Genomic DNA, 23,605 nt, shown 5'->3' on the forward strand with positions numbered 1-23,605 from the left:
GTCAGTGCTCTGGTCCCAGTGGTACTCGGGTGGACCTGCCCTGGCGACCACTCTCTTGTGCCCCTGGGCCACCATTACATGACCCAGCTCTAGGCACGTCTCTCCACACTTTCACCCTCTTCAGTTCACTCTACTCGACTCTAGACTCCTCACTGTCCCCTCCCACCAGGCTGTCTAGTCCCCTGAACTGGCTCCACTCTCTAGGTGGCCATCCCTTTGGTGTCTGACTAGCCAATTACCCCTGGTGTGGAGTGGAAACTGGGATTTTGGTGTGTGCAGATGACACTGGCACTGGGGGTAGGCCCTGCATCCTGGTAAGCATGCAGTACCTAGTAGTGCCCTGAGTGGTTCAGGGGCGCTACACTTATGCCAGGAAGTGTTAGGCCAAAAATCCCGCTGCCTGCAGCAGACTGTAGGGACAATGATAAGGCAGGGAGGCCATGGCTCCCTGCCCCACCATAGGATCCATCATTTCAGAACTCCAAGGCATGAGCACTACAACTTATCAGTGGTGCCATTTCTTAGGGGTGCAAAATTAAAAAATAAATAAATAAAATTAGCACTTTGCCACTACACAGGGTGATCTTCATTACGCTTTGGGTACCTATTTAAAAAATTTGGGGACCCAAGATGTTTTTCTTGAATTTTAAAAAAATCTATAGATGCACAGGATGCAAAATGTAATTTACCGGAGCAGAAATGGTTAATATTGCCTGCGCCGTTCCGCGCAAGGTGATCTCCGCATGTGGGATGCAGATCTGAACACTGCACCTGTCACCTCAATAATATACTCAGTCTCTCCTGCCTGATGATTGCAATCAGACTTCACTGTCTCCGTCTCCATAATTTCACATCTCGTATGAAGTTGTTAGCCGGGTATTTAAAAGGAATGCAAATGCCGGATGTGTGCGTCCGGCAGGAGATCAACAAAAATATATATATACTGTATGTATATACATCACTCGGAATTACTGACGGCCCTCCCGGGATCACACTCCCTCTCTGACAATATTGAACTTGTCACATTAATAATCAATACAATTCCCAGTATTGCTGCACACACCTATAATTGTCACATATTACGTACGGCGGGAGAGATATTAATGAGGTTTTCCCGGTAGGGGATGGAAGGATCTCACATATCATTTGATTATATTGTGCTCCAATATCTAGTTAAGATTATATGTTAGAGATCACGCCGCTTCATAAAAATGATTACATGATATTAGTAATGGGAAGGATGTTAGCGGAATAGAGATGCGGCTTTACCAAAAGCGCGAAAATAATGGTCAATTGTAGACAATTGCAATGTATGGATTAGAAAAACCTGGTTTACTTCTAAAACAGCGCCACACCTGTCTACAGGCTGTGTGCGGTATTGCAGCTCAGTCCAATTGATGTTAATAGAATTGAGTTGCAATGCCAGACCCAACCTGTGGACAGGGGTGGCGCTGTTTTATAGGGAAAGCAACATTGGTCTAATGATATAGTAATTATTACCAATAGAAAGTGATTTCTCCAAACACCTAGTGAATTAAATTGGCAAATAGGGAAAAAAAACAAAAGCGACACTGAGAATGCATTTCTCATTTATAATCCTAGAAATATAAATATAATAAAATGTATGTGAAGGCCGAGCATGTCCATTCATTTTTTCAGTTAATGTGTAATGTTTTTTTCCTCCTGTGCTGGCGCTGTTGAGGACCTGATCACTTGTTGTTTAGTGCTGACCTCTGTGGGTATCAGCCGTTTCGCATGCACTCATGCTTCATCTGGTGCTGTTGAGGAACAGCTCTTGCTGTTAAGTGCTGATCTCTGTGGGTATAATGTTAATAATATTTATTCATTTATATAGCGCTATTAATTCCACACACTTTACATAACTCATCCCTGTCCCCATTGGGGCTCACAATCTAGAGTCCCTATCAGTATATCTTTGGAGTGTGGGAGGAAACCGGAGTACCTGCAGGAAATCCACGCAAATACGGGGAGAACATACAAACTCCTTGCAGATGGTGTCCTTGGTGGGATTTGAACCCAGAACCCCAGCGCTGCAAGACTGCAGTGCTAACCACTGAGCCACCGTTCCTCCTGTGCTGGCGCCGTTGAGGACCTGATCACTTGCTGTTGGGTGCTGACCTCTGTTGGTATCAGCCGTTTTGCATACACTCATACTTCATCTGGTTATGTAGAGGAACTGACCACTTGCTGTTGATTGTTGATTTCTGTGGGTATCAGGCGTTTCTCATGCACTCATGCTTCATCTGGTGCTGTTGAGGAACTGATCTCTTGCTGTTGAGTGCTGATTTCTGTGGGTATCAGCTGTTTCACATTCACTCATGCGTCATCTGGTGCTGTTGGGGAACTGATCTTTTCTGTGGGTATCAGCTGTTTTGCATGCACTCATGCTTCATCTGTTGCTGCTAAGAACTGATCTCTTGCTGTTGAATGCTGATATCTGTGGGTATCAGCCATTTCACATGCATTCATGCTTCATCTGGTGCCACTAAGGAACTGATCTCTTGCTGTTGAGTGCTGATCTCTGCGGGTATGAGCCATTTTGCGCACACTCATGCTTCATCTGTTGCTGCTAAATGACTGATCTCTTACTGTTGAGTGCTGATCTCTGGGGATGATGAGCTGATTTGGATTTATACTTAGGGGGAAAAAAACACGGCTTTCACCTGCTGCATAAAAAAACTCTTCTTTATTTCAAAACAAGTGCATAGACGCAAGAGAATGAAATAGTGTAGAACTGGGTAACAGCTGTTTCACATGCACTCATGCTTCATCTGGGGCTGTTGAGGAACTGATCTCTTGCTGTTGAGTGCTGATCTTTGGGGATAATTAACTGATTTGGATTTATTATTTGGGGGATCATTCAACAAATAAAAAGGATATCTAAGGTGAATATTAAATCCTTTTAAGAACGTTCGCAGCATGGCTTTGGATTTGCCAGAATACATCTGAGGCCATGATCTCGTGATAAGAAGACAATAGAGAATAGATGTAAAATACAGATAGGGCTCGATTTGTATTAAGCGTGTGAATGAAGAGAGGGAGTTGGAGAAAACCTAGAGCACAATAGCAGTTTTGTTGGGGAAGGGTTACAGAGTCTACAGACCTCTTCGACCTCTGCCCAAAGGTTATGGCTACTGGCGATGCCTCCTCCTAAATGGAGTGGAAGTGCAGATGTCCATAGGACTACCATGCACAGTGCTCAGATGTTTTCATCATTCCCATAGACCACGGTTCCTCCAACTCCAGTCCTCAAGAGCCACAAAAAGATTCTGTTTTTCGGATAATTCCATCACCTGTGCAATACTAATGAAATCCTGAGCACATGATCTGTCGGTGGCTCTTGAGGACCTTGAGTTAGGTAACACTGCTGTAGACAAAGAATGGAGCACAGGTTGTGCATGCGCATCTCCTCTACAGTTGGGATAGGATTTCTGAGTCTAGTCCTTGGGGTTCCAGAGACCCATTCCTAGAATCTATGGGATCCCAGTATTGGAACCTCTAAGCAATCAAGTTTTGAGAACAATCTATTACCTTGAAGAAATCCCACAAAGCCCAGTCTTGACTATCTGGCCAAACAATATGGAAGATTAATAATCCACTGATTTCTATACTGGTCACTTAATCAAGAGGTGTTCTGACAGTTGACATATGGAATGTCTAGGAGGACCTGTCTTGGTTGACTTCTGGTGTGCTGTACACGATAGCTTGGTTGCTTCCATAAATAACATGGATATAATTGGAAAGAACTGTTACGAGCATTATGATGAACCATTCTGCCCAATTGGGCACAATGAGGAAATTACAGGACAACTGGCAGAGGAACCACCACAAAATAACTACATTGTGTTATGACTTCTCTAAACCGGGACTCAGTAGATACTTATGCAAGAATACCTGTCTCATGCTCTGCTCCGACAGGTCCTGATCCTGAACAAGACATTTACCAGTAATGTACCTTTAAATGTTTCCTACATTCTCACTTTCTCTAGTTCCTATAGTGAGGGTATCTTCTACATACCATAACTGAAAAGGTTCTACCATCTTGGGCACCATTTTCACATCGAGAGCTCCACTCTCCCCCTTAATGTAGTCTATGGATGAATCTGACCTAGGTTGTACCGGACTTGGACTTTATCAACACATATGGGTGTGGCAAGAAAGTAGGCAGGGCTTTAAAGTCCGCCATGCTATGTAGATGTGCCATTCGAGCCAAACATTATCTTATTTCAAGGATAGCCATTTGTATCGAGAACAGAGAAAAATCCCCCTAACAGAAAATCTTTACACTTGCATCTACTATCTTTAGAGGGAATCAGTCACTAAGATTTTACCAATGAAACTAATGACATGGGCACTTTAGGGTTAACTTCTCCTCTGGTGGTGTAGCAGAGTAAAGGCCGCTTTACACACTACGATATATCTAACGATATGTTGTCGGGATCACGTCGTTAGTGACGCACATCCGGCCTCGTTTGACATATCGTAGCGTGTAACACAAATGAGAGACTGTGAACGAGCAAAAATACTCACCTTATCGTTGCTCGTTAACACGTCTCTCATTTTAAAAAAATCAAACGTCCTTCTGTGCTCCGGTTGTTCATCGTTCCCGAGGCAGCACACGTCGCTCCGTGTGACACCCCGGGAATGATGAACTACAGCTTACCTGCGGCCGCCGGCAATGCGAAAGGAAGGAGGTGGGCGGGATGTTTACGTCCCGCTCATCTCCGACCCTCTGCTTCTATTGGCCGGCCGCTGTGTGACGTCGCTGTGACGCCGAACGTCCCGCCACATTCAGGAAGAGGATGTTCGCCGCCCACAGCGAGGTCGTTCGGGAGGTAAGTACGTGTGACGGGGGTTACCGAGTTTGTGCGACACGGGCAACACATTGCCCGTATTGCACAAATTATGGGGGCGGGTGCGATCGCACATGCGAACGCACGATAACTCGTAGCTTGTAAAGCAGCCTTAAGTCATCTGCAGTTGCTCATTTCTGGCCTGTATATAATCCCTCTGCTTCCTGGGTAGGTTGCTGGATATTCAACTCAGTTTGAGCTAGCCTAGGAGCAGAGAGTACATGTCTGCTGATATCTGCTGTAATTGTAGTAAGTTGCTTCTACTACCCCCCTTTTCTTTGTATCCTTTCCCATGCACTTTTGGTTTCCCTGGTGCAGGTTTTAGGTGTGTGTGTGAGTTGTGGTTTAGCCGTCCGTTGTTCTGTGTTGGTGGGTTTTTTGGATTTCCATCCCGGTCACTTCCCTGCGTGGGGGAAGACTTAGTCATCAGCGCCAGGATAGGAGACAGGGCCACGTTGGAGGCTCGACCCTGACTACCTTCAAGTCTACCATTGGGATATGTGACAGAACAGAGTCCCCAGTCTTCGGGTCAGCTTAGGGGTCCCTATGTCTTCCTTGTCTCCCTGTTGTGACTGTATAGATCAGAGAAGAACAATAAAAATGATACCTGTCTTGTAGTAATCTGATGTTCCAGTGCTGGGAAATCAAGCTTTAAAGCCACATGCAAATTAGCATGCATTGGGGGCGTGTTGATGCTCTGAGTACAGGGACACGCCCCTGAGGTACTTCCAGGCTAATTTTCAAAGCTTTAATATCTCAGCTCTGGTACATCGGATTACGACAAAATATGTATTATTTTTTATTGTTGTTCTAAGATCTATACAACTATAGCATTAGTTTCAGTACTAAACTAGTCTTGATAGATGCCCTTTAAGCTTTTTATTCTGGGCCAGGTTATCTTTAATAAAGAGGAAAATATCATCTATTGTTTATTCAGCTTTTATCAGTTTTAATCTACAAATGTAAAATGCAAGACATTGTTACCACGCGTTTTGTGCCCCTGCTTTCCATACACATAAACAGAGATTGTATATTCTTAAGCGTAATATCAGAGAGTTACTTTATTAAGGCCGGAGTCTATGGTATAAATTGAATTATGTCTCAAATTTATACAGTTCATTTTGTCTCTCTCAGGAGCTTCTCTCCAACTTTCTCTTGTGATAAAGAAAACCATTAGCTTCTGTCAGAACCAGAAGGAGGGAGATCATTTTTATTGAAATAAGAAGGGAACGATAGTGTCAGGCACTGAGTCCAAGAGATAAAATATTACATCTAATAAACATGGTGCGTATGGGATTAGACAAGGGTGCGCGGAATAACTGAACAGCCGCCGTAGTTAAAAAAACATTAGCATTGTATTGGGAAAACAATACATTAGTGTGTAAAATAAAGCCATTTACAGAGTAGAGCCACGGAAAAAGGACAGAAGATGGCCGCGAAGGGTTAATGATTAAAATGCAATGTTATTGTCAAGGCTTTTATACGGTCGGAAGATCAGAATACAAAGAAATAGAGGATTTTAGGCTTTGAGACGACAAGACTCTTTTTTTTTTTTTTTGGAAAGGAGAGAAAAATATTAAAATTATTTTTGAGACCAGATTAAAAAAAAAAAATCAAGTGAGAGAAAAAAAACACTATTTTTTTAGTTTTTACTTCCGGAAAATGCGTCATTTAAAAAAAAAAAAAAAAAGAAAAAAAAAATCAAGTCAGAGAAAAATATTTTTTTTTCTAGTTTTTACTTATGGAAAATGCGTCATAAAAAAAAGAGGGTCTACTGGTTTTGTCTTAAAAAAAAATCTGACTCCAGTGATCAGTAGTCAAAACAGCGTAAAAGTAGGAAATGCACTGTATGAAAAAAATATATAATTTTTTTTATTTGAAATTTTGTAAGAGAGAAAGTTTAATTGAAATTAAGTAGAAATATAATAATTATCACTGTTCTTTTTATTGAGTATTAAAACGTTATTAATTAAAAATAATTAATAATAAAACCGTAACATTAATTATTAATGAAGAATTGCTTTACTAGTTTATTAGTTTTATACTTACCGTAATTTTCTTTAATTTAATTAATAAGAAAAAAACTATAATATTTAGAGATAATATAGATACTAAATACAAAATATGAATTATTACTAATATACTAATTAGTAAAATGGTTTATATATTTAATAATTTTATCGGTAATATTTCTTAACTCGATAAAAACTTATGAGTAGTGGATAATATTAATAATTAATAATACAAACTAATATAATAATAATAATGATTAATAAAAACACATTTCTCAATATGAAGATAATGATATATTACTACTACTAATATTAAAAGTAAAATTTCTGATTTATGAGCAGTAGTAATAATAATAATAATAATAATAATAATAATAATAACTTCTAAAAAATACAATTTCTGATAATAATAATAATCTAAAGTAACAGTTCTGATTATGATACAGTAATGATATAATAATAATAATATGTAAAGAGCTATGGAATTACACTTAAGTTTTAAGGAATGGAATTATGCCACTATATAAGTAGTTATTATTATTATTATTATTATTATTATTATTATTATTATTATTACTACATTACTAAAAATATAATTTCTGATTATGAAGATAATGTAGTAGTAATAATAATTATAAAATGTCTGATTATGATACTGAAATAATAATAATAATAATAATAATAAATGCTGCTAAAATAATATTTCACATTATTATCAAATTATTATTAATTTTATTAATACTATTTCTGATTATTATTATTATTATTAATACTACTACTACTACTAATAATAATAATGATAATAATGATGATAACAATATTATTTTATCTTTTGTATTATTATAATTATTTATAGTATTAATATATATAGATATATATATATATATATATATATACAACTAAATTAATATTTCAGATTATTATTGTTAATCTTATTAAAATAATATATATTATTAGTGATAAAATAATAGTATTAGTTATAATATTGATTATCTGATTATTAATGAAAATAATTTTATTATTATTCACTAATCAGATCAATCAATATTATAACTTATTATAATCAATAATGTCATTTTAGTAATATTTATTAATTATTATTATATTTTATAACTAGTAATAAGATATATTTTAATATAATTAACAATAATAGTCAGAAATAATATTTTATTAGTATGTATATTAATAATTGTAATAATGCTAATAATAAAATTATTATTATTATCATTTGTATTGTTACAATTATCATTATTAATATAAATACTACTACTAAAATAATATTTCTGACTATTATTGTTAATGTTATTAAAATATATCTTATTACTAGTGATAACATATAATAATAATAATAATAATAATAATAATAATAATAATAATAATAATAATAAATACTAAAATAACATTATTGATTATAATAAGTTATAATATTGATTATTAGTGAATAATAATAACAATATGTATTATATACTACTAAAAATAATCTTCCTGTTTATAATAGTGATGATATATTGATTTATTAATATATTTTCTCATCAATATTCCATCTATGAGTTTACCATAGAGGTAATGTCCTCATTAAACTTTTCATTGCTTTCCCCTATTTCACTTTTTTCATTAGTGGCGGTATCAGAGCCCATTATTATCTCATTGTAGCTCCGCGGTTTCCTGCAATTTGAGGTGACCCTGAATGTCCTATGTGGAAATATCGCATTGTTTCACTATGTACTAATAAGACAACGAAACGTGAAACGCAATTAGCTTTTTCTGAAAGAGTTACTGGAAACGTTCACAAATATTTATACCGACGTTTCAGGAACTTGTCAATTCTAAAGGTGTTTTAAGATCAGGTTGTGATTTGCCATGAAGCATTTTCCCTGTATATTTGACTTTCTGTATGTAAGCCTATTGAAGAACCCAGCAGGTTGCCACTCAGAATCTCTTGTGTAGGAAGATTATAGAGAACAATGCAGTACCTAGCACTTGCCTGGTGTATGGAGGGTGTAATTATATGGGTTGTAGCAATTATGGCTCTGACCAGGTCTATATCCCCAGGTGTCCTCAGCCCAAACTACATCTCTGTTTAATATACCGAACTGGCGGCCAAATTGGAGGTTCTTGTTGCCTTCCAGGTTTGATGTAAGATCATAGTCAATGAACTGTAAAGAGTGTTAAAGGCCTCGAAGAACGATAACGACCAGAGATCAGTTACTCAATCTTAGTTAATCAAATACATTCAGATCTACGCGGCCGTTATTCCGACAACTGGTAATCTCGAGAAGCGGATGAGTTGATTCCTTCATCTTTATAGGGAGTAGCGGTAATTAGGATTGTGATGGTAGATTGTAGATGGTAGATTTCGTGATGCAATATAGGCAAAGTCAACATTTTTCTTCATGGCTGCCGAGAGCAATATCTGCCTGGAGTTTCTTATCAACTCAAAAAATTGGATCTTCTACATTTGACAGGAGGTTGGTGGCATGATTCTGTAATTAAACCCATACAAGGCTAGAACCTTTAATGTCCTAATTGTTGTTCTTGAACATTATGAATTGTGTGTGAGTCTTCATGAGCTCAGATAAATTGAGTATTGAAGGTTTCAAAAATGTGCAGCCCATGATGTGAGGTTGCTCATTAGTATGTGATCAGAATGGGGAAAGTTGCCATGTATCTATTAGTCCTAACCAGAGGCGTAACTTGATAACTTGAAGTTCCTAGACCCCAATGCAAAAGCTCCATTGGGGCCTCCAATTATTGCAAGTCTTTAATAGTCTTGAACTTTTCATATAGGCTAAAGGGACTTTTTGGGCTCCTTAGACGCCAAGGCCGGTGTGATTACAACCCCTGCACCTACTGTAGTTACAGTCCTGCTCATAACTTACCAAATTTCATCACAATTTTTTTTTACGTGAATTTCTTGAGTACTCTTCTCCATTGGCACCAATCACTAAAGGGTCATCTAAGGTTCGAGAACTTACAATGAACAATAGACTTTAAGGGTTCTTTACATCAAAGTCATAAAAAATGACATGGTATTGGCAATCTTCTTGTCACAGGGTGTGTACTGATGGAACAGGGGCTCCTAAGCTGGCCCTCAGGCTCGAGACCCTGGGCTGTCCCTTATCTTGGAGGTAAGCTTCATGGTACCAAGGTGCGAGCTGCCAGCATGATCCTGACTCTTGTCTGAGCCTTGATGTTACTCCCCCTGCCCTTGGAGTGGGCCAGAAACCCAGAAACAAATCTCCCATAGAATAAACACGGACAAGGGGAAATGAAACCTTGTACACACTGCACTCAAACACAAAGGGGAGACAATATGTGTACAGGGGAATAAAGAAAAGGGTAGGGAATAAACTCACAACAGGGGAACGTTTTCACCATGCAGAATAGCAACTGTAGTTCACCATGAACAGAATAACCACTGAGACTGGGATCGCCGATGGTATCTTCGTCGGTCTCCTACTACACTCCCCAGCCTTAAATAAGAAGAGACCAGCTGCAGAAGATAATCAGCAACCTGACTAACACAAGAGTTGCACACTGCTCCAAAAACGATTAAATTCCTGGATGGCTGCGAGCAGTAAAACAACTCAGCCGACGCCCAGCAAAGCTGAGCATTTAAGAGACACCAGGTTGCCGTCGGACTCTGTTATGTGAACAGAGTCCAACGCCGTAGTAGTGTGCGGATCCGGACAACGCATGACACTTCTCTCGCCAATAAATAGCACATTTACATGTCCTACTAGGGCAAGGGGACAACCTCTTTTACAATTTTTTTGAGAAGAAAAAAGTTAATGCAAATCAACCAATAAAATGCCAATGAGAGATGATATCTGATGGCCAAGAAGGCCGAAGACAGTTTTACTGTCGGGAAACTCTCCATGTATTTTATTGCATTCCACTTTGGATTATTCTTTACCGTATGATGTCTTGTGATATCTTGGGATATGCATCTGGAGGTGACGTGATTTGTAACTGTGCAGCAATTCCTATTATTGTAGTGGAATACAATAAGCACCCTGAGAAGAACGGAAGGGAATATTTATAAGAGCCTTTGACATGTAGAAAGAACGAATAAGGTGAGAAGAAGGGGAATGAAGAGCTCTAATCATGGCCGAGGTGGCATCTTTACGACCATTGTAAAAGTCTCGTAACTTTTTCTTCTCCATCCACAAATAAAGCAAACAAGGAAGCACATGTCACTCTCGCCGTACAGAACACATTTTATATTTTCTCAGGGTTATACACCAGTTACAAATTGCTATGATATTATTCTTATTTTTCTTTCACGTCCTTGGACGGATCAATCCTGAATGTAATCTTCCTAAAATATTTCATTTGGACTCAATGGAATATGGAGCTTGGAGTCCCAAGTAGGTCTATGAATGGACGGAGTAAAGCCCAAACGCCATACACATTAGACGGCGGTTAGCCGAAAGATCCTTTGGCCAAACATTCAGCCGGCTATCTTGGCCATCTGTACCATAAAGTCACGCTAGGTATGGGGAAGTACCAAGCAAATGATGAAAGGGAATGGAAATCCTGTGTGTAGGGAAAGGGATGACAGTAACCCCTGACCAAACCTACCGCTTGTCCCTTGGGTCCCTCACCATCCTAGATAGGTTCCTCACCTATGCAGCGAACCAGATACCTGACCGTAGGTATCCCTAGTGCTGGGTCCTAAATAGGGAACTGGTGGGATGAGCTCTTCGTCAACCCCACTAAACACTATAGAAGACACAAGGAGGACACACAGGGGAAAAATGCATGAAATACTTATCCACAGATGACTCAGGTAGAAGGTCAGCAAAGTATTCAGCAACAATACCACAAAGGAGTACAAGCCACCTGCTTGCAACCAGAGCTTGAATGAATTGAAAATATCACCAGCACCAGTCCAAGAAAGGGAGTATTTAACCACTAAGGGAATACTGATGATCAGCAGCTGGGTGGAAGTCGAGCTCCTGCTGGGTCCAAAAGGAGGAGAGATTAATCCAGCAAGAAAGCTACCTATACCAATGAATACTGACAGCAGGAACAATGGAAAGTCAGGGAGCATTCTGCGCAGCCAAACATTGTGACCTTTTATGGCCAGAAACCACATGACTGTTTGTCACCCGTGACATATACATAGAAGCACTAATTTTTCTGAGCCCTCCTGTATTCTCTATGAGAAAAACATGGACAGACATTTTTGGCAATGGCTGACCTCCATGAAAACAAATTATTCCACTGCGAAAAAAATCAAACGTCAGTTGACTAGTGTTACGACTGCGGTTCCAGTCACTCACAGGCACCGGACGCCATTTTTGGCCGTGCCTCGGGTCATCCAGATGGCTGCTTTCTCCTCCACATCTAAATGTGGAGATGCGGCTAGTGCGCATGTGCGCGCCGATTTACCTCAGCCAGAGCCTAAGTCCAGTGTTTCGCCTAGTGGGCATGCTCAGCCTAATAGTGCCATTTCTGAGGCTGTCCTCAGTTCAGGCTACTGAGCATGCTCCTACACTTAGTGTGAAAAGCCTCTTTGTACAGGTACTTGGACATCGTGCTGTGTCCAAGTCCTGTGTTGTGCCTACTGAGCATGCTCGGGTGATAGTCTGATTTTGCAGCTTAAGTCTGTTGTTCAGGCTACTGAGCAGGCTCAGGAACTTAATGCATTGGAGGCTAAATCCAGGACTTCACTGGGCATGTCCGTGATGTGGTAGGCCCTGATAGGCCAGAGGGCATCAGGTGTTATGATCCGGAACCATGGAAGACCACCACAAATCATTGGCAAAAGGTGACAAGAGCATTGGCAACTAATCTGGCCGCCATCCCCTTACTAACCATCACAACTAGAAGTAGCCGAGGGGTGAACTAACATCCTGTGCACCGCAAACCCAGCCGGAGAACTAGCTATCCTAAAGGTAGGAAAGATGAATAACTCTCTGCCTCAGAAAATAGACAAGAATAGCAAGCCCCCACATTCAAAGACTGCGGTGATATAGGAAAAACACAATACACAGGTAGATGACAGGATTAGCAAAAGGTGAGGCCCCCGCTGACTAAAATAGGAAAGGACAGGAAAGGGACTGATGGTGGCCAGAGAAAAACCCTGCAAAATACCAACTTCCTGATAGTACAAAAAGGCCCTCAGATCGCACGATCTGAACTCTGTCCTATACCAGGTGCCCTTGGCCCTTGTCATACCAATGAACAGAAAACAAGAATCATAACAAAGTCAACAAGCCACAGACACATGGACCCAAAGGAGCTATACTCCACACAGAACTGCAGGGAGTTCCCCAACAATCCACTGAGGGGGAAAATCCCTGCAAGCGAATAAACTGAAACCAACCACAGCAAATGACAACCCAGATAAAGAACCAGACAATAAATAAAGAGCAAGCACTTCTCTGGGGAAGATGTGGTGTGGAGCAGGATTAAGCAGGCTGGAGATACAAAGAACAACTGACATCCGGCAACAGCCTGCAATCAGACCAGGATTTAAATAAGCAGAGAGTTAGCAAAGGAAACACCCACTGCACAACACACCTGGTCCAAGTCCAAACCATTCCTGGCCACCAGAGGGAGCCTCCCAGCAGCCAAAACATAACTAACATTCACAACAATCAGGTGTCCTGATGACGTGGCCACTCCGGACTGGCTCGCGGAGGCCCAACCCTATGACCTGGCACTCCACCATTGGTCGTCAGACGATGACTGGTAAGGTGTTTGGGTTGTGGCTGCCATGAGGTCATCAGTGACGTGGCGGTGCTGGATAGGCCGCTGGTGATGTCACTGATGACATAGCACTCCGCTATTGACCCCTGTAGGGCTATTGTGGTCCACCCTGGGTTTAGGGCAGACCTAGGTTATAAAAGGGCCGGAGACAACTTGGAGGTGCGCAGTCTTCACCTATGCTCAGACAGAGCACACCTCCATGTTAGAGCCTCATTGCGGCATAAGCCTTTAGATTGGAAGCGGTAGGTAGGGTTAGGCGTCCGGTGCTTCTCACGCCAAGACACCCGTGGCTCAGCACGCTAGGGTCAGGCGCCAGGCTTCCACCTCTTACCATCCAGTCCTGCTAGTGCAGCCCAGTGGAGTCAACTGAGCTGCGGCTGCCGCGCCACCTGTCTAGTTGTGCCCCCTATGCACATGGACAGCGTGCCCCAAGACCCCTGTGGCGTTAACAGGGAATTCCTGGGCTGTGTGTGTGGACACTGTGACACTAACGAGGTTCGCAGTCTCCTGATCCAAGTGCTATTTAACTTGGATCAGGCTTCTATTGGTTTCAGAGCCACCCAGATCTGTATCTTCCACCTAACCTTCAACTTGCCAGCAGCTCCTTTGTCATCTGGAGCATGGTGGACCCTGACTGGCGATTGGGATAAACACCACCTTGTTCTAATCCGCCAGTCCCCCCGTAACAACTAGAGACCCTATACATCATCCAAACCGGTTGATATTGGTGGATGCCATGGTTGGTCTATTGTGTATGGGGAGGTTTAGAAAAAACATGCAATACTTAATGTCTCCTGTGGTGGAGCTGTGGGAAAATTCAATACTCGGTGTTACGTTCCCTCACTGATTGCAGCTGATCTCTTGGAATCTCAACAGTAAGACACTATGGTCAACTCATCATCAGGGAACCTTTCTGATAAAAAGAGTGTCCAAAATGCCAAAGTGGGCATCCTATAAGACGGCACACATTATAATCCCACCTAGGTTAAGGGTACTACCAGGCACCTGCAGGTCCAGGATTGGTGGGTTGGTGGACTGCAACATGGGCGACTTTTTCGTATCATGATAGTGGGCTAGAAGCTGTAAAAAGAGACAGTGTTAGGATCTCTGAGTTTTTAGGGGCCCAAAGTATAATACAAGCCAAAGTGTCATCATCGACAAAGGAAGCACACCTTCTCCGACCCATAAAATAGACCGTAAGGGCCCATTACTTTTCTTGTAAAAAGGATCTTTTGCATTAACCACATCTAATTAATTACACAAATATATTGCACAACTGTGATGAGTGGCGGTTCCAGGTGGAGTTGTCGCGGTGTTGGTGTATTTATACAGGTAAATAATGTATTACGAGTCATGATTTTTACAGAGACAAAACCTTTTTACCGTCCTTCATTATTTCAGCTCATAAAGGAGGCAGAAAGTCTTTTCCTTAAAGTTTTATTGTCTGTAAATTTGATCCATTGACATCCATTCTGCCTTTGGAAATAGAAGGGCTGAGTTTTGGCACGCAGAGACATCGCACTGGCGTTGCTGCCTTCTATAACAATAGCTGATATCTAGGACATTTTTTTTCCTGAAGCACAGAACTTTACCATCAATGCATAGATCCCTGAATAATAACTTTATTATGAGGGAAAACAATGCTCTGGATTTTCTCCTCTTACTTCATTAGAAGCTAATAAGGTTAATATGATTCCATTATTTTAGGTTCTGAGTTTTGTTCTTGGCCGTGCGTACCAGCCTAACATTGAGGTTTCCACCCTTAAAATTCAATTTCTTGCTGCTGGTAGCAACTGACCACATTTGAGGAGGTCCAGGCTAACCACTACTAGGAGAACCCTTTCTGATTCCACGGTTCCCCCAGGTAAAATAATACTCACCTCCCATACTAGCACCGTTCCAGCATTGCTACGGTTCACGTGACCATTGTGATGTCACGCGAGCCCTGCATTAAACGCCGGCTTAAGTCTCTCCATCGGACCAAACAGGAAGTGACCGGCAGCTGCAGTGCTCACTTCCTGTTTATTGCTCGCTTGGTCCAAAGGTGGGGAGACAGAAGCCAGTGCTGATTGGATGCTAGGCTCGCGTGATGTCAAGACTGCGATTGGAGTATAATAGAAGTCAATGGGAAGATTTCCTGGAAAAATGCTCTAGTCTCCATTGACTTCCATTATACTCAGGTACACGAGTCGAGCCCATCCGAGTATCCAACTTCTCTTAACAAGTACTGAGCATGGTAGTGCCCGCTCATCACTAGTTACGTATACTGAGCACCTGAGCATGGTAGTGCCCGCTCATCACTAGTTATGAGTACAGAGCACCTGAGCATGGTAGTGCCCGCTCATCACTAGTTACAAGTACTGAACACCTGAGCATGGTAGTGCCCGTTCATCACTAGTTACGAGTACTGAGCACCTGAGCATGGTAGTGCTCGCTCATCACTAGTTACGAGTACCGAGCACCTGAGCATGGTAGTGCCCGCTCATCACTAGTTATGAGTACGGAGCACCTGAGCATGGTAGTGCCCGCTCATCACTAGTTATGAGTATGTGTCACGCTCCCCGGGTCCTCAGCTCCGCTCCCCGGCTCACCTGCCACGCTCCCCTCGTCCCAGCCTCCGGTGCCCGTCCTCCATAGGTCCTCTGGTCGCCGATCCCGGCGTCCGACATCTTCCCAGGCCCTGGCCGGCTCTCCTGCGTCCTCCTCGCAGCCTCCTTCCCTGGCTTCTGGCACCCGGGCCGCGCGCATGCGCATTAGGGCACGCGCGCGGTCACTGACCCTTTCTTAAAGGGCCAGCGTCCAGTAACAGGAAATGAGGTTAGTCAGGTTCAGGGTATAAAGGGGGTTCTTGTCCAAGGGGGCGGGGCCTGATCTTCGTGTTCCCTGAGCTAGGAGTCAGGTCTCCTGGTGTTTATGTGCCTGTACTCACCTATCTCTCTTTGTAGAGCCGTACCTGCCTCGCCATCCAGTCTGCCGTATCCCGAACCCCGCACGCTGTCCGTCTGCCATCCGACAGCACCTGCCATCTCGGATCCCTGCGGTGACCCGTCATCTTGCTCCAGAGGTTCCGGACTCCGCCTGATATCATCTCGGCCTCCGAACCTGAGCTACGTCACCAAGACTACCTTCTGTGACTCCGTGGTCCCAGGGACTCCTCCGCTGTCTTCACTTGCACGGACTATCCTGCTGCCCTTCAGTGCTTCAGCTGCCGGACTCCCTACCTCCATCTTAGAGTTCGGTCCAGTGGATCCACCTCCTGGGTCTGCCCGACCGCCCGGCCGTGATAGTAAGATCAGGCCATGGATCCCGCTGCTGCACTAATGGCCCTGCAAGAGGAACTCCAACGCCAGCGTGAAGTCCAGACCCGCATGCTGCAATTCATGACCTCCGTGGACACCCGCCTGTACACATTACAAGCATCAATGACGCCTGCGGCACCCAGGTCCCCCGCCAGGCAAGCCATGGCTCCCGTACCAGTGGCAGCCTCTTCAGATGCTTCCCGACTCCGTTTGGCGTCACCTCCTCGGTATGCTGGAGATCCCAAGACCTGCAGGGGCTTCATAAACCAATGTTCCCTTCACTTCACGCAGCTGCCACATCTGTTCGCCTCCGACCAAGCCAAGGTCGCCTTTATAATGTCCCACCTAGAGGGCGAGGCGCTGGCGTGGATGAACCCCTTGTGGGAGAAGGAGGACCCCATGACCAAGGATCTTCAACAGTTCCTACAGGCCTTCCGCAGTACCTTTGACGAGCCAGGACGCGCCTCTGCCTCTGCTTCATCACTCCTCCGCCTACGTCAAGGGACACTGACGGTGGGTCAATACGCCATCCGTTTCCGCACTTTGGCTTCAGAACTCGGGTGGAATAATGAGGCCCTAACAGCCGCCTTCTGGGAAGGACTCTCGAGTCGCATCAAGGATGAGTTGGCGGGTCGGGACGTGCCCTCCACCCTAGATGCACTGATCGCCCTAGCAACTCGTGTGGACATACGTTTTCAGGAGCGCTCCAAAGAGCTATCTCGGGAGAGACGCCCGGTACGGCATTCTCCTCCTCCGCAGAAGTCCTCCGTTCCTCAGTCATCAACAGCTGGGATTCCAGTCCACGAGCCCATGCAGATCGACCGAGTGCGGCAGTCTGAACGACGTCGAGCAGAGCGGCTCGCCCAGGGCCTCTGCTTTTACTGTGGTGAGGACACCCACCTGCTACGCTCCTGTCCAGAGAGGCCGGGAAACTCCAAAGCCTAGGGTTGGTAGGAGAGGCCACCCTAGGTGCTGGGACCCTCTCTGACCCAGTTACATGGACAGTGCAAGTGACCACGGGAGAGACGCGGTTCACGGCTGATGCCTACCTCGATTCCGGGGCAGCAGGCAATTTCATCCAGCAGGCCACGGTGGACAAGTACCGGGTGCCTGTCATGCCACTCGACAAACCCCTAGTGATTGCCTCGGTGGATGGGAGGCCTCTCTCTGATACCATCTCCTTGATCACCAGGCCTGTCGAACTACGCATCGGTGCTCTTCACACCGAGAACATCGCTCTCTACGTTCTCCCACACATGTCCCACCAGATCCTGTTGGGACTCCCATGGTTGCGGACACATGAACCATCGGTTAGCTGGGGTACTGGCGAAGTCACCCGTTGGGGCTCTTCGTGTCATGAGAGGTGCCTAAAGTCCATACCACCCCTCCGACGACCTCCGGTTCCTGAGACCCTAACGGGGCTGCCTTCGGCCTATTGGTCCTTTGCCGATGTCTTTGACAAAAAGGAATCCGAGGTACTGCCGCCACATCGTCCATACGATTGTGCCATTGACCTGCTTCCAGGGACAACCCCACCTAGAGGACGGATATATCCTTTATCTCCAGCCGAAACCAGGGCCATGTCAGATTACATCTCAGAGAGCCTAGCAAGAGGGTTCATTCGGAGATCCTCCTCTCCTGCTGGAGCAGGTTTCTTCTTTGTCAAGAAGAAAGAGGGAGACTTACGCCCATGCATAGACTACCGGGGTCTCAATCAAATCACCGTGAAAAACAAATACCCCTTGCCGCTCATTCCCGAATTATTTGACCGGCTTAGAGGAGCTCGTGTGTTCACCAAGCTGGATCTTCGGGGTGCTTACAATCTGGTACGCATCCGCTCTGGTGACGAATGGAAAACCGCGTTTAATACGCGCGATGGACATTATGAGTACTGCGTGATGCCCTTCGGTCTGTGTAACGCTCCTGCCGTCTTCCAAGAACTGGTGAACGACGTGTTTCGGGACCTTCTCTACATCTGTGTGGTTGTTTATCTAGATGACATCCTTGTCTTCTCTCCGGACCTCCAAACCCACAGAGAAAACGTACAGCTGGTCTTACAAAGACTGAGAGAGAATCGCCTGTACGCAAAGTATGAGAAGTGTGTCTTTGAGCAGTCTTCCCTCCCCTTTCTGGGGTACATCATCTCTGATACTGGACTGCAGATGGACCCCAAGAAGGTCTCCGCCATCATCAACTGGCCTCCGCCTTCTGGACTGAAGGCAATCCAACGCTTCCTGGGATTCGCCAACTACTACCGCCAGTTTATCCCGCACTTCTCTGCCTTGACCGCTCCTCTCTCCGCTTTGACCAAAAAGGAGGCTAATCCTAAGGACTGGTCACCTGCGGCAGACGCCGCATTTTGTTCTTTGAAGCGAGCATTCGCCTCCGCCCCTGTACTCCACCGACCGGAGTTAAACCGCCAGTTCACCTTGGAGGTGGATGCCTCCTCCTCAGGAGCCGGAGCAGTGCTCATGCAAAAATCCTCCTCCGGGAAGATGGTGACCTGCGGTTTCTTCTCTAAGAGCTTCTCAGCACCCGAACGTATTTACACCATCGGTGACCGAGAACTACTGGCGGTCAAACTGGCTCTGGAGGAGTGGCGCTACCTCCTGGAAGGAGCAGTGTACCCCGTGATTATCTACACGGACCACAAAAACCTGGAATACCTGCGGTCCGCTCAGCGACTGAACCCACGGCAAGCCAGGTGGTCCTTATTCTTTGCCAGGTTTGACTTCCAGCTCCACTTCCGACCAGCGGACAAGAATGTACGCGCTGATGCCTTGTCTAGGTCTCTCATGCCCATGGAACAGGAGGAAGAGACTATCCAGCCTATCATCTCTCCTAGCAAGATTGTTCCGGTGGCTCCTGTCACTCTGGCCCAGATACCACCTGGGAAGACCTATGTCTCGGAGACCGACAGGCTAACGGTCTTACACTGGGGTCATACCTCAAAAACAGCCGGCCATGCAGGCCAGAAGAGAACATGGGGTGCGATTGTACGCCATTACTGGTGGCCATCTCTTCGCACGGACGTCGCCGCCTTTGTCTCTGCCTGCTCCTCTTGTGCCAGAAACAAGACGCCCAAACACCTCCCACATGGCCGCCTTCTGCCTCTGCCGATACCTTCGATTCCGTGGCAACACATAGCAATGGACTTTATTACGGACTTGCCATTGTCATCCGGGCACACAGTCATATGGGTCGTGGTGGACCGGTTCTCAAAAATGGCCCATTTCGTTCCTATGGCTGGACTGCCCTCTGCTCAGGAACTCGCGGACGCTTTTATACAACACATCTTCCGCTTGCATGGCTTTCCATTACACATCGTATCAGACAGAGGAACTCAGTTCACCTCCCGCTTCTGGAGGGCTCTCTGTACCCATCTGGGAGTGACTCTGGACTTTTCATCTGCATACCATCCTCAGTCTAATGGCCAAGTAGAGAGGGTCAATCAAATCTTGACCTCATTTCTACGTCACTATGTTAACGCCCATCACGACGACTGGTCCGCTCTTCTACCTTGGGCTGAATTCTCCCACAACCACCACATCAGTGAGTCGTCCTCCAGCTCTCCCTTCCATGTTGTTTACGGACTTCAGCCTTCCATCCCATTGCCTGTATCCCCCTCTTCGGATGTCCCTGCTGCAGATACAGTAGCCCGTGACTTTGCCACCATTTGGGACTCTGTCAAGGTGTCACTAGGACGTGCTTCCCTGCGGATGAAGAGACACGCAGACAAGAAACGCCTGGATCCTCCGTGTTTCTCTCCTGGAGACCTCGTCTGGCTTTCTTCCCAGTACGTCCGCCTGAAGATACCTTCATACAAGCTGGGTCCTCGCTACATTGGGCCGTTTAAAGTCCTCACCAGGATCAATGAGGTCTCCTACAAGCTGCAGCTCCCGGCCACGATGAGGATACCCAACTCGTTCCACGTCTCCCTGCTCAAGCCGGTGGTCCTTGGTCCCTTCTCCGCTGCTGCCAGTCCAGCTCCTCCACCTATTGCCGATGATGACATCTATGCGGTAAGGGATATCGTGGCCATGAAGACCGTACGAGGTCGGCAGTTCTTCCTGGTGGACTGGGCGGGGTATGGTCCTGAGGATAGGTCCTGGGAGCCCGGGGAGAACGTGGGCACTCCTCTGATCCGTGCCTTCATGTCCCGGTTGCGGGGAGGGGGGCGTGGGGGGGGGGGTACTGTCACGCTCCCCGGGTCCTCAGCTCCGCTCCCCGGCTCACCTGCCACGCTCCCCTCGTCCCAGCCTCCGGTGCCCGTCCTCCATAGGTCCTCTGGTCGCCGATCCCGGCGTCCGACATCTTCCCAGGCCCTGGCCGGCTCTCCTGCGTCCTCCTCGCAGCCTCCTTCCCTGGCTTCTGGCACCCGGGCCGCGCGCATGCGCATTAGGGCACGCGCGCGGTCACTGACCCTTTCTTAAAGGGCCAGCGTCCAGTAACAGGAAATGAGGTTAGTCAGGTTCAGGGTATAAAGGGGGTTCTTGTCCAAGGGGGCGGGGCCTGATCTTCGTGTTCCCTGAGCTAGGAGTCAGGTCTCCTGGTGTTTATGTGCCTGTACTCACCTATCTCTCTTTGTAGAGCCGTACCTGCCTCGCCATCCAGTCTGCCGTATCCCGAACCCCGCACGCTGTCCGTCTGCCATCCGACAGCACCTGCCATCTCGGATCCCTGCGGTGACCCGTCATCTTGCTCCAGAGGTTCCGGACTCCGCCTGATATCATCTCGGCCTCCGAACCTGAGCTACGTCACCAAGACTACCTTCTGTGACTCCGTGGTCCCAGGGACTCCTCCGCTGTCTTCACTTGCACGGACTATCCTGCTGCCCTTCAGTGCTTCAGCTGCCGGACTCCCTACCTCCATCTTAGAGTTCGGTCCAGTGGATCCACCTCCTGGGTCTGCCCGACCGCCCGGCCGTGACAGTATGGAGCACCTGAGCATGGTAGTGCCCGCTCATCACTAGTTATGAGTAAGGAGCACCTGAGCATGGTAGTGCCCGCTCATCACTAGTTATGAGTACGGAGCACCTGAGCATGGTAGTGCCCGCTCATCACTAGTTATGAGTAAGGAGCACCTGAGCATGGTAGTGCCCGCTCATCACTAGTTATGAGTACGGAGCACCTGAGCATGGTAGTGCTCGCCCGTCACTAATCCTGAGGTCTTTTGGTGGTGTACCGGTCTGGTAAGGCCACCGATGTTATAAGCCCCTTTTTAAATGTCGCTTTAGACATGTAGAAATGGGAATTACATGGTTAAAACTGGTCATCATTAAAAGGAAGAATACAGCTCTCCTCGCTACATATAGATCTATCACTTAAAGCTCTTAACTCTGTATTTGTGGCTGTCGTTTCACTGTGAAATACTAAGAACCGGTAGGATACCTGCTGCTTTTGAGCACAGATAACAAGGTAATATATGGGAAGATTTCAAAGGAGACATGCAGACATGATGCTTCGTACCTCTTCTCCAGCTCATTATTTAAACTCAGGGAAGAGAGTGATGTACCAAAAGAAAGCAGCTCGCAGCTCCCTGGGGGAGCCGAGGACATCAGCTACTGAATATTTCACAAGTTTATCTCTGTCCTATAACATTGCCGAGCACTAACCTGGAGTTCAAAGGTAAACACACCGGGAGAGGCGATTTATTACCATGCACGAGGCGCGACAGCCGCATCCTCTTAATATTAAGGAGAGATTTGATTTATTCAGCTGCATAATTCAAAGAAAAATGTCTCTCAATTGTTCTGGAAGCGTAACATTCAATTGTCTGCAAGGAGCACAGCGTAGACCTTGAGGGAGGCGAAGACTGCGCCATTGGAGTTTCCAGACTTCTTGTGCAAAACTTAGTAGTTACTGTGGGGGGTACTGACTTATGGAGGGTAGGAATATATAAGGTAGAGGTGGGGTGGACATTGGTAGTGTGGGGCCCCTTGTACAGGATCCTGTGGTCGGGCCCCCTCCATCATTCACATTATACATACATATATATATGATGCTTTGCCGAGCTGTGCTACCTGACATGTTCAGCCCTGATATCTTGCCCTTTTGAGTCTCCTCTGCTACGTATTTCCTCTGTCACCCAGCTCTGCTATATAGGCGCTATGCTCTGCTGCGCTGCTGGGCTCTGTTACATTATTACTGAATGCCTCCTGACAAAGCCAGTCAACTCACCACCTGACTCTGCTTCATGGCCACAGTGTGCCTCCTGTTATATTCAACCTTGCTACATCACTGGACTCTGCTATAGGGTGACTTTGGACCTAGTTGATTTTGCTACATCATTGGGCTCTGCAGCCCCTAATTGAATGAAATAGAGGGGCACAGACCCCAGCTCCATTTATTGTTTATGGGACTGCCAGAAATAGCCAAGTGCAGCACTCAGCGGCCCATTGGACATTGAACAGAGTGGAGACCGTGCATATGCACCCGCTGATCTAATTGGTTGGGGCTGAAGTGCCCCATTATTGGGGTTCCAAATGAGCAGTTTCAGGTTTGCTGGGGTCTAGATGGTGGTCTCCAGCAATCAGCAACTTATCCATTAGCCTGTGGACCCATAAAATACTTCCAACCCAGGGACACCTTTCTGCTGTTACAGGGTTCTTACACACTATGAATGCAGAACAGGATACTGATAGAGCACTCCGGTGGTAGAGCAGAGTACTGATAGAGCACTACGGTGGTAGAGCAGAGTA

This window comes from Anomaloglossus baeobatrachus, chromosome 12 (genome assembly GCF_048569485.1).
Source record: "Anomaloglossus baeobatrachus isolate aAnoBae1 chromosome 12, aAnoBae1.hap1, whole genome shotgun sequence".
In the NCBI taxonomy this organism is placed as follows: Eukaryota; Metazoa; Chordata; class Amphibia; order Anura; family Aromobatidae; genus Anomaloglossus; species Anomaloglossus baeobatrachus.